Here is a 13,064-nt window from a genome sequence, read left to right as displayed (position 1 = left end):
TCCCCTTCCATCACTGTCAGGGAGCAAGAGTGTCCCTGCCTTCCTCTCTCTCCTGGCTGTGTAGGGAGGGGGCAGAGGAGTGAGCGACCCAGGCTGTGCGCTTTCCTCTCGCTCCCAGACAGTGGCGGAAGGGGAAGACAAAGCAACAAGCAGCGTTGATAGGAATCAGGGTAGCAGTTTAGCCCTCCCCTCCTTGGCTCCCCACACACCCAAACCCCCAACTCTGACTCTTGCACCCCCCTACATGCCCATCTCTGACTCCTGCACCCCCTACCTCTTCACCGCCTGCCCTGAACTCACCACACTTAAATTTCATACAGATACTATTGTATTATAAGACCCCTGTCATGAGCTTGCCCACCCCCCACGGGGAGAGGGGGACAACAACACTATAGTACCTGTAAGAAATTAAAGTTACTTTCACCCCCTTCTCATATATCTCATACCACAGATCTTTTTATTCATTTTGAAGCTGGACATTTTTTCCTTCAGTGTCACCATTGGCTGAAGAACTTGCTTCTCATTTCTCTTATTTACTGTCGTGCCTTGGACAATTCTATTGTTTCCCAGCTCCAACTATAGTATTCCAGCTATTGCTCTTGCTGTCATCAGCATCCGTCACTTTTCTTTCTTTCTTTCACTTATGGACCACAGTTACTACTTATACCCAGCAGCATTGCCATATTTTTATACATACTGCTGATTACTGGTTTGCTGTTTAATAAGTGCTCTCTCTCTCTACCGCTTATGAACAAATCTAACTCATTGCAGTACTTACAGCACATTACAGCTGTGCTTTGGGGTTCTCCCTTTTAGTTGGAGTGAAGAAAGGAGACTCCAAGTGCTCTGTGACTCTGAGGAAGTTGCTTGACTGTCATGTGCCTCTTTTAAACCCTGCTGGAAAAACTGGGAAGATGGCAGGAATCTGAGTGAAAACACGGCATCTGAGCCAAGGTACCCTGGAAATAATATATCACTTTTCTTTCATTTTCTTGGCAGATGTCAAGTAAAATAAACTGAAATCAGCCTCCAAAACCAAGTAACAGAGAATTTGTGGAGTGAAACACAGAATTGCTTACTATTGGTCAAAGATCTTGGATGGCAGGTATATTGCCTCTTAAGAAGATGAGAACAGCCATAGTGGGTCAGACTAAAGGTCCATCAAGCCCAGTATCCTGTCTACCAACAGTGGCCAATACCAGATGCCCCAGAGAGAATAAATAGAACAGGTAATCCTCAAGTGATTTCACCCATCACTCATTCCCAGCTTCTGACAAACAGAGGCAAGGGACACCTTCCTACCCATCCTGGCAAATATGCATTGATGGACTTATCCTCCATTAATTTTTCTAGTTATAGTCCTGGGCTTCACAACATCCTGACTATGTCTACACTCGTGGCTTCATGTGTGAGAAGTATGCAAATGAGTCTAAGCATGGAATATCGCCGAGCCTCATTTGCATACCTAATGAGCCGCCATTTTTGCAGAAGATGTTCTTGTGCCAGAAGGAGCTGTCTACACTGCCCCTTCTTGCGCAATGCCACTATGCCGATTATTTTCAGGAATAATGGAGGGTTTTTCTTGCACAAGAAGGGGCAGTGTAGACACCTCCTTCTGGCACAAATGGCCGCTCATTAGGTATGCAAATGAGGCTCAGCAATATTCCACGCTTAGCCTCATTTGCATATTTCTCGTGCAAGAAGCCGCGAGTGTAAACATAGCCCCTCTGTTTCCTATTGTGATGGGACATCTGCCATGCACTGGCTCTTTACGGGGTTAAAATCCAGCCCTGGAGAGGACTGGAACAGTGGAACTGTGGAGCCAGCAGCTGTGGCCAGTATGAGCCAATTAGGGCCTGGCAGAGGGCAGTATAAATAAAGGCTCCTGGAGGGGCAAAAAAGATTCATTCTTGCTTTAGATGAGGAGCAGGAGGGGCCTAGCTGCTAGGGCAGCTAGAGGCTTCCTGACTTAGAGCAGGACTGGGAAAAGGAAGACAGTTAGGGAAGCTCTGGCCAGGCAAGCTCCCAGGCTGCAGGGTCTGAAAAAAAACCTGAGCTTACTAGGGCTGCAGTGGGGCAGCCAGGGTAGGCAAAGGCAGCTGGTCCATACCTCCTTGCCAATGAGGAGTGGCCATTTCAGACTGCAGTTTGTCTCTGTGGCAGGGGCTAGATGAAGACTAGCAGTGGGTCACTGAGGCAAAGTGGGCATACGGGACTGGGGGTTCCCTGGGAGGGGGAAGCCTCCACACTCTGGGGTCATTGCAGTAGAGCAGTATCCAGAGGGCAGGATGCCACAGTCTGGGAGGGATGTGGGTTCTAACACAGAGTGGCAAAGGCAAAAATAAGTAAGTTGGCGAGACACCAGCCAAAAGGGGGCACTCCAGAGTTGAAAAGCTAATTCCCAAAGTGTCTAGCAGCAGGTGCCCACGGTGGGGAGTGCCTGCTGTGTTACACCTGTCCTTTTACCAGTTATCAATCCATAAGAGGACCTTTCCTCTTACCCCATGACAGCTAACTTTGCTTAAGAGCCTTTGGAGAAGGACCTTGCTAAAGGCTTTATAAAAATCTAAGTACACTGTATCCACTGGATCCCCCTTGTCCACATGCTTGTTGACCCCTTCAAAGAATTCTAGTAGATTGGTGAGGCATGGTTTCCCTTTACAGAAACCACGTTGACTTTCACCTTTGGGCTGTCTACAGTGGCAGCTTCTTGCGCAAGAACATCTTGCACAAGGGTTCTTGTGCAAGAAGTCTTGTGCAAGAAAATGTCCACACTGCCATGTGCGAGCTGTGCTTTTGCGCAAGAGCTCCCATGGCAGTGTGGACGCTCTCTTGTGCAAGAAAGCTCTGATGGCCATTTTAGCCATAGGGCTCTCTAGCACAAGAAATCCCTGTCGAGCATCCACATTGCCCTCTTGCGCAAGAGCTCCTGCTCAAGCGGGCTTACACCTGATAAAAAAGAACGTAACTCTTGCGCAAGGAGCCCTCTCTTACCATGTCGTACTGTAAATTTCCTTGCACAAGAGCAGGCGGGCAGTGTGGACACTCTGCAGATTCTTGCACAAGAACAGCCATACTTGTGCAAGAAGCCACGAGTGTAGACATAGCCTTGAGAGAAACCATTGCACCAGATGTAGCTACTCTGCTTCCTTATTTAAAAAAACAAACTTGACATTATTGTCTGGGGCTAATCCCCATCTACTCCCATGCTCCCCCTGGCTGATGCAAAAGTGGCTTTTATGGACCATAGAGAGAGAGACACATCCAGCTATTAGCTGGAAGGGAAGTTGGCCTCCTTTTTGTTCTGTTTGTCAAGCACCTTGCACCATTGGGATGAACTCCATGACTGTGGCTCCTAGGAGCTACTGTAATACAAACAGTAAGAATTAATAATAAGGAGTGGATGATGGAAGAAAGGGAGAGGCTGAGCCAAAGAAGCTCAGAAGAACTCTCCCATTCCTTGTCTCATCCATTTATCCCTCAACAGAAAAAGATGTTCTACTGACATGGAAAAATCCCACTGCACTATGGATGAGAGGGAAGGGATTGTTCCTCTACATATGTCAGGCCTGATCTTCCAAGGTGCCGAGTACCCTCAACTCCTCAATGACTTTAATGGGTACTAAAGCTATTCACCTTTTTCTGGCTGTCAAATATTTTGCAGGTAGCTTTTTAGTAGTTTACACAGTAGCTCACATGGCAGGTGCATTCCAGTGTACCCTCTGCCTACATTAGCTAGGGTAATGTGCTCAGGGAGCCTTTCTGTTAACACTACGTTGTTCTTTAAAAGTCAATTTAATGTTCCTTTTTCAATTTAGCGCCTCTCTGGTTTCATGGAGCTGCAACAAAAACTGTTAGCTAACCTCAACCTCCCTTCAGATCCCTGCTAATGACCTTCTGCTTTAGCTTGTCTTTCTGTATTTGGGTTACAGCTCAGCTGGCCCCTCTCTGCTTTCTTGGAGTGTAGAAAAAGGAGAGGGCTTTTGGGGTTTACTTTGGTTTTTTCACATTCTGATTGCTGCCATGGCAGAAATTCTAATCCTTGGCCCAGCTCCACCTGACTCAAAATAGACATCTGCAGCTATTTAGTTTTAATAGAATTGATTTACTAACCCAATTGCTGCTGTCTGCAGCTAGGCCTAAGGTATCTGTGTTTGTTCATGTTGTAAAACAATCCCCCGTATTAGCTGGAAAATAATTGAGGACTAGGCTGAGACCCAGCAAACTCATTTTCCACTTCTGCTTTGAAACCAAGAGTAGAACCCAGCTTTACTGCAGTGGAGAACTTCCACAGCATGCAGAAATGCTAATAAAAGGGCATGACAAATAATACATGTAGCACCTTTCTGACAAACCAGAACCCCCTTGCTGTTCATCGGCACACCCAAAACTCTGATAAAAAGAGATTGTGAACCAGGAACAGGAGGTAGCACTGCAGTTGTTTTGTATCACGTAGCTGATCCCTAATTTTAATAAGGCCTTTAGGAAGCACTACTGGGTGTAGACATTTCTAGATAATGGCTAGTTTAAAAACACGCCATTTGGGGGGGCTCCAAATATCATGTTTTAATAAACTTTAGTACTTTATTGAGATTTATGGTAACTTACCATCATTAAGCCCAGACCCCAAGAAGAGCTCTGTGTAGCTCAAAAGCTTGTCTCTCTCACCAACAGAAGTTGGTCCAAATAAGCGCTGTAACCTCACCCATCTTGGGACCGACACAGCTACAACTCTGCATACTTTACCAATGTCAAAGTTCTGTTCCCCAAACCCAAAAGTTTTTCTGTTAAAAGCATTTGCGGAAAAGAGCGTCTAGTTTGACATGGATGCTTTTGCGCAAAAGCACTTTTTGCGGAAAAGCGTCTGTGCCAATCTAGATGCGGTTTTGCGCAAGAAAGCCCCGATCACCATTTTTGTCATTGGGGCTTTTTTGCACAAAACAGTTTTTACTTGTCTATACTGGCCCTCTTGCACTAAAGCATTTGCGCAAGAGGGCTTTTTCCCGAGCGGGAGCATCATAGTATTTGCGGAAGAACACTGACAATCATACATTAGATCGTCAGTGTTCTTGCGCAAATTCAAGCAGACAGTGTAGACAGCTGGCAAGTTTTTCCGCAAAAGCACTTGCTTTTGTGGAAAAACTTGCCAGTCAAGACGCAGCCTGTGTGTTTCAGTTTCTCCATCTGTACAAGGGGAATGGTGATATCAACTAAGTGCTCTGGGCTCTTTCTACTGAAGTGCCGTGGAAAAGTAAAATATTTTTGTTGTTCTCGTTGTTGGTTTAATGATTAATTTAGACCTACCCAGAGCCTGGACATAAAGTCAATTAAGTGATGATCTTTTCACAGGATTCCAGAGGCTTAATTGGCCAGTAGCATAAGTCAGTGTTTGAGTCAAACAATAATGATTCTTTTCTCACGTTAAAACACCATGCAGACCATAAAAGTTACACAAAATCACACGTGCAGAGCTAAGATATAATTAGCAGGATGTGTGATTATAATATGGCTTAGGTGTTATTACAAGGCAGGAAGACTATCCTTGGGTGGCTGTAACCAGCTAAGCAATATACATTTGCCCTGAAATGCAAAGGGTACTGCTATTTGCTCAGAGATCTAACATGTCCGGAGGCTTTAAATGCATGTAGCAATACAATGTAGCTGGAGCTATGCACCCAGAGACTTCACTGCTTCCATGTGTATTTGTGTGCACATATAATATCGTCTTTTGGGCAAAGAAAGGTTTCTGTCTGCATACTTCTGTCGCAAGGTGTCTGGCCATCAGGGGAAGTACCTTCTTCCGGTGACAATGGCTTCTCACATATGAGCTCACAAGGTCTAGCAGCCAGAGCCACATGACCTCTGGGCCCAAAGTTTATGGTTAACCTGTGCTGGTCTGTGTGGGGTTGATACACTCTGTGATAGTCTATAGCTTGGGGGAGCACCCAATAGCCCCATATTCCTCATTTGCATATTATTGTGATATTGCATATAAAGCATGTTATGTGAGATATCGGGGCAAAGTTCTATCTGAATATGTTTATGTACATGTCACAGGATGGGTACGCCTGGCCCCCTTAGCGGCAGGGCACTAGGCCTCTAAGCCTCCCAAAGAGTGCTCCACCCTCTGTACATCTCAGTCCCAATGTCTCGGGGCCAATAATTACACCCCATCTCCAGTAAGGCAGTCCAGCCTAGTGGTCACAGTGACTAAAACACCCTCTTCTTGAAGATTTGTGAGGCCCAGCTGTCAGAGTTAGGCCCAGGGCAGACTCAGTAGCAACCCTCCCTTCTCTCAGGACAGTGAGGCCTAATGACCAGAGTGAGTGGCAACACTCACTCCTCTCAGGGCAGTAAGGCCTAGTGGCCACAGTCTCAAAATCAATATCAACATCCCTTAACACAGGGCAGAGTGGCCTAGAAGTCCAAGTTACTAAACACAGCTGTTGCCCCCCCCCCCCTTTCGGAGTTACTAGAGGTGTGGTAGGGGGACCCAAGCCCACCCTCTCCATTGGGTCCCAGCCCAAGGCTTTGTGGGTATGTCTACACAACAATGTTAATTCAAACTAACAGCCATTAGTTCCAATTAACTTTAATAGCGGCTATACATGCAAACCACTATTTCGAATTTAATTCGAAATAGCGGAGCGCTTAATTCGAACTCGGCAAACCTCATTCTATGAGGAGTAACGCCTAGTTCGAATTAACTAGTTCGAATTAAGGTCTGTGTAGCCACTTAATTCGAACTAGCTGGAGGCTAGCCCTTCCCAGGTTCCCCCTGGTGGCCAGACCAGGAAAACTCCTCTCCTCTCCCCCACCCCCGGGGGCCCTTAAAGGTGTAGACTCTGACCAGACTGCACTTGCCAGAGCCAGCCCTGCCAGTGGTCTCTGCACCTGATTCAGTGGCTCCAGGATAAGCCAGGCAGCCAGTGGCAGCCAGCCGTCCCCCGCCCAGTCCCCCAACACCCAGGAGCCAGCCAGGGGCTGTAGATGGCGCGAGCCCTCCTGGACTAGTGCAGAGATCATGGACCTCATTGAGGTTTGGGGGCAGGCCCCCAACGTCCATGATCTCCGCACTAGGAGGAGGAACGCGGCTGTCTATGGCCGCATAGCGACCACCATGGCCCAAAAGGGACACAGGTGCACCCAGGAGCAGGTGTTCCTGAAAGTCAAAGAACTGCGGCAGGCGTACACCAGGGCCACCAGGGGAGGCACCACAGCAGGGGCTGCCACCTGTCCCTACTTCCCCGCCCTTGACCAACTCCTGGGGGGCGGGTCAGTCCACGCCAGCCCAGGAGGCAGTGAGCCGGGACCAGAGGGCCCTGACCCGGGCGCACTGGAGGGGCCACCACCAGCTGTCCTGGCACCAGAGTTGGCAGGGTCGGCCAGAGAGGCCATACCGGGTAAGTGCCAGCACTGTCCCCTGCCCGGGGGGGAAGGGAGAGAGACCAGGGACTGTGCGCGTGGGCCATGCCTCCCACGGATCATACAGCCACCTGTGCACATGTGAGCACGTGCCATGCCACCCTTGGGCAGGTGGCTCCAGCTGCATGACACCCAGGAGCCGTGGCCCAATAGGCACATGCGTGTGTGAAGAGACCTGACATGCTCCTGACCCCGGGGCGGGACCCAGCAGGACGTTCTCCCGCCACACGCCCCTCTACACAGAGGCAGGGGAATCTCCCCCCTGCCGCAGCTACACTCTACACAGCACATGGGCATGGGTGCGGTCTTGGGGCAGCTCCCAGTCCTGTGGAGAGCGACATCCTGACCATGGCCTCTGTGCAAGCACATCAGCTCTGACGGTGCAGGTCATGGTCACCCTCACATTGCAGGGGGAGGGCTCGGTATTATTCACTGTGTCTCCAGGGAGAACTGACCACTTCTCTTCTTTCTCTTCAGCTGCACCAGCTGCTCATGCAGGACGCACCACCCCGCCCGGGACATGCTCCCGCACCTGCGGCCTGCTCTGGACCACCAGCACGCGGCAGGAGTCCTGGGACCAGCACCTGGGGGCCCTGCGAGCCCTGCACTGCACTGTCCAGGCCTGGATGCTGGAGGACCTGCAGCTCCTCCGGGAGCAGCTTGCAGAGGACCGAGCGAGGAACTGTCACCTGCAGGCCCTGCTGCAGAGCATGGTGCCCTGTGCCGGTCCTGTGCCTGCTGCCCCCCCCCCCCCCAACTACTGTCCCTCCTCCCACGCCTGCCCCCCTCCCACCTCTTCCTCCTCAACCTCCACACCCTCCCCTGCAATGTCCACACCCCCCACCTCTACTTCCGCATCCTCCTCCCCATCCCCTCGGGGATGCTGAGGCCCCCTCCCTCACCATGCTGGGAGGCGGTTGGCCCGGTGAGAACCCCACCCCTGAGTGATGAGTTTCCCCTCCCCCTTCTTCCCCTTGATTTCCCCTTCCAGCTCCCTCTTCCCAGTTTTCCCCCTCCCCTCGCCCACCCTCTCCCCTGCCCTCTCCCACCTCCTTTCTCCCGTCTCCCCACAGTTTTATTCCCTCTCCCCAGTTGTGTTCAATAAGCCCAGTTAATATTTTTGAAAATACATGTCTTTTATTTGACATCAGGAAGGGGGCGCTAGGGAAGGGTAAGTGGAAGGACATGAGGGAGGAAAGGGACATGATCCCCCAGTGGGGAGGACCGGTGTGGCTCTAAGGGCTCCTCTGGGTGGACACTCTCCCGCACGGCCTCCTGGATCCTGACAACCCCCCGCTGGACCTCCCGGATGGCAGCATGTAGCAAGTGCAGCCAGGCTGATGGCAACGACCCCACGAGACGCACCGGCATGCCTAGCGATAGGTCTGGTTCCATGTTGCAGAGTGCTGTGGTGTCCCGAGTGAGGGCAAGCAGAGCACTCCAAGACACAAATGCTTTGCTGTCCCTCAGCGAGGTGGACCAGCAAGCAGAGAAACCTGAGAATTGTCTGTCTGAGATGGGTAGCCTGAGGCAGCAGACCCATACACTAAGTCGGACCCTGATGCCCTTTTGGCACTGGTTCCAGCCAGCCTTACCTTTGATTCAGGGTCCACTCAATGTGGACATGCTATTTTGAATTAGAAAAACGCTATTTCAAATTAGTTTTTGTGTGTTAATTCAAATTAACTAATTTGAATTAAGTTCATTCGAAATAGCGCTGTAGTGTAGACATACCCTGTCATGGCCCACCACTAGCTCAGTGAGGAATCTGCCCAAAACAGGCCACGCTCTTGGGGATCTAGCTCCCCGCCCTGGGCTACTTCCTACCAGACTGACCTCAGTCACCTTCTTCGCCACTTTCCTCTGGACGGCGGAGGGGAAGCTTCTCCTGCCTCTCCCCGCTGCCTGGCCTCTGTGGCTCTGTCCGCCCACTGCTCTTCCTCCCGAGCACTGGCAGCATCTTCTCCAACGCCAGTCTGCCCAGAATGAGCTGCTCCACCGGCCTTTATATCTGTCCTCCAGCTACAGCATGCCCAGTGGGCCTGTGGGGGTGGGGCGCTCTCAGCCAGGTATTCCTGGTTAACTCTTGCCAGTCCAGTGCAGGGTTGGTACATCCCGTCATAGAGCATATGAAGTGATGAGATCGTGTTTCAGGGTTATCACTAAAAAAGAGGCTGAAAGCTGGGGAATCAGCCCGATATTAGCACCTCAGACAAAACAGCAAGGAAAATAATGCCCCGGAGGGTGTCACCAAGGACACCATTATAGGAGAGCAGGACGGGGAGGACAGCAGGGTTTCAAATATCTCACTGTTGTTACTGTGGGGCTGCCTAGAGGTCTTGACAGTTCATCTCCCTATCCACCCCCTGGACCCTGCAGGATTTCCGTGGAGCAGAATGATAATTATTTATTAATATCCAGCTTCAAATAAACAATTTCAGGACAACAGAAGGAAAGGACCATTCTCCCTTTTACCTGTCTTCACAAACAAAACAGCATCAGTGCCACAGGTCTCAGAAGGGGGTTCTTGATGACTCAAAAAAATAAAAAATATAAAAGAATGACAGAAGACGAGAGGAGTGTCATGCTTAAGGTTTGTGTGAAATGTCAAGGAAGACAGAAGATACAGAGTTAATGGAGTATGACCTCGGTTTGCTGTCCGTCCCTTAATCAGTTCCACAGCCCTGGCTCTCTCATGGCCCTGACGGTATCTTGCAAACCCCAGTTTTCTCTCCTTTAACTTCTTTTTGCCTCTTAGTGCATCACAGACAGATGCACTAGATGCACTAGAACAGAAAGAGCCAGAACAATGGGGCTTTCTTAAATGCAACTTCTTAACCCCTTCCAATAGAAACATTTGTGCCACATGCAAACACCCCACATATGACTTTTATACCCACATGTCACTTATGAAAAAGAGGTCATAGGAACCCAATATACTGTATACACCAGTGATCCCACTAGTCCAGTATTTGGCCTCTGACACTGGTCTATAGTGCTGCTTCGGAAGCAAGAGTAAAACCCTTGAGATTTTTCTACTTGCACAATAATGTGACACTGCAGGGAATCTCCTTCTGATGCACTTATGATCGAAGACTAGAGAGTGATTAGTAATCATGTATGAAAAGGTGCTGGTGAGATGAAGAGGCAACCCCATTCATGTGGAAAGATGGAGACCCTCTCCTTAGAATCATCTGTTCATCTCTGGACAGGTGTGACATGAGAGAAAGTGGAGACCTTTCAGGGGGATTAGACACTGGGGACTATGTCTCCATGTACAGCCAAATGCACGAAGAATGGATCAGAAGTGGATTCTCAGTTGAATGTGAACGTGAAATTAAACTATGGACAGCTTTGGTGGAAAACTCCAGAGGAGTAGGAAGACTACATAGAAGAGGATCCAACCAGTGAAATAAGAAACTGCTAAGCCTTCAGAAATGTCCAGAGAAGGAGTGTTTAACAATATGGGTAATTATAAATAAGGCAAAGATTCATTGAGGACAATCAATAACTGTCATTGGCCAACGGCAAAGGACAAGTCCATCTCTTGCAGCTCTCACGTTCCTCAGGGGTGACTAGAAAGGTCACCCAAAGACCAGCTAAATAACTTGTATTGATCTCCTCTAGAAATGCCAGCTGACTAATGTGGCTCTGTAGTGATTTCGGTCTTAAAATGATGGAAGAACACTGCAACACATCATTACATGGGAAAAAGGGATTGGAGAGGAACAACAAAAGAGCAAAAAGTGGGCGACTGAGAAGAACCAGGGATAGAAATATCTTCATCACTTTCTCACAGAAGGTTTTGTTTGACACCCATCTTGGGCATGGCATGATAGTAACAGGTAACCTCAGGATGACACATTCAAGTATAGACTACCATTCTTATCCACAGTGTGATTGTGGCTGTACCACAGTTGGGACACAGAGGTTTTAATTTGCTGCATACTTCCCTTGGATAGTGGCAACATAGCCTCATGCCAAGAGACCATGGTATGATGCCCCCAAAAACTTGTTTTCAAGGTGCATTCTTATGATGGGTTAAACCCACAGAGAGAAGCTTCTGAAATCATTGTCTACTGTGGCCAGGCATCTGATACAGCTAAAACTGTGGCCTTGAAAGCCAGATTTATGCTAGGCAATGAAAACTGTTGCAAACTGATACTGCCATCCTCTCTGCTACTTATGCAAAGCTTTCAAAAACGTCATGGCTTGGAGGAGACCCAGAGCCCTGTGTTTGTTGGCAGTCCTTTCCTTCCCAAAGGACTATTTCAGCTTTTTTCAAACTGCACACACAAGAAATATGTTTGGCCCTAAAAGCTCTCTGAAAGGAATCAAGTTCTAATAATCAGTAATATACAGAGCAGTAGCTAGTTGATTGGTCAATAGTGTGTGTTTCTGTAACAGCTCAATTTTGCTATTAGATGTTTATCATACAAGAACCATGGAATCATAATATATGTTCCATGGCTTGTAAGCAAGGGTGTATCATTAAGGAGTCAGAGAAAACAGGTTGGGACTCAGAGCTACTGGCTTCTTCTGTTCCTGCTTCTGATTCTAATCTTGGATAAGACATTTTGATCTAAATTTTCAATCATACACTAATTTTTGAGAAACAATTTAAGACACCTCAAGCTTGATTTAAGAGCAACTTATGACTAACCACTCTCATTCAAGACCCCAGCTGTCTCAAATTAGGCACCAAAAATTTGAAGCACTTGAATTTAGGAAATGAGGCCTGACAATCTCTGTAGTTAAATGTATATACATTGTATTGGGATCAGATTCCAGAAAGCAATTCCAGAAATGTCCATTGGAGGTACAGGCGTTAGAAGAAACCCAAAACCTCAGCCAAATTAAAATGGAGTAGTGGTTTTTTTTAACATTATAACATGACAATTAACTTGAGAGGAATGATCTCCAGTACCCACATAACTGGAAAAAATTACAAACCACCATAATGCCATTTTAAAAATTTGTTTCCAGGAATTAGAACCAGAAGTTCCCAACCCAAGCTTCAGTTTCCTAGAGGATTTCCAAAGATGTCCACAGTGCAAAAGTCCTGACACCACATATAAGATGGATGTTAGCACTGAGTCTAGAACAGTGGTGAGCCATCTGATGCCCAAGGGCCACATGCAGCCAATGGGGGTTTTATGTGTGATACTGGCTAGGGGGGTTGGGAGGGGAGCCAGTCCCACAACTGAAAAGATGGGGGGCCGGAGTGGAGCCTGTCCCATAGCTGGAGATAGAGAGCCTGGCCAGGTTGGCAGCAGGGATGGCGGGCCAAGGGGAGAGCCCGTTGGCCAGCAGCAGAGGGGCCAGAATTGACCATCCCTGCTCCAGAAAACTCCCTCATTTGGGACCAATCAGGATCCTGGACCAGGGAGGTCCAATCTGTTTTGAGATGGGGCAACCACAACTACATGCTGTACATTATGCAGTATCTAGTGGCATTATTTGGTCTTATTATCTATCATTTTCCTAATGGTTCCTTAACATTGTGTTAGCTTTTCCACCACTACACACTGAGCAGATGTTTTCAGAGAGCTATCCACGATGATTCAGAGATCTCTTTCTTGACTAGTCATAGCTAATTTAGATCCCTACCACTTATTCACTTTGTATGGGCCAGGAAA

Source organism: Pelodiscus sinensis, chromosome 16 (genome assembly GCF_052426305.1).
Source record: "Pelodiscus sinensis isolate ZL-2025 chromosome 16, ASM5242630v1, whole genome shotgun sequence".
Taxonomy (NCBI): domain Eukaryota; kingdom Metazoa; phylum Chordata; order Testudines; family Trionychidae; genus Pelodiscus; species Pelodiscus sinensis.
The sequence above is the reverse complement of the archived record's forward strand: the minus strand, read 5'-3'. Positions refer to the sequence as shown.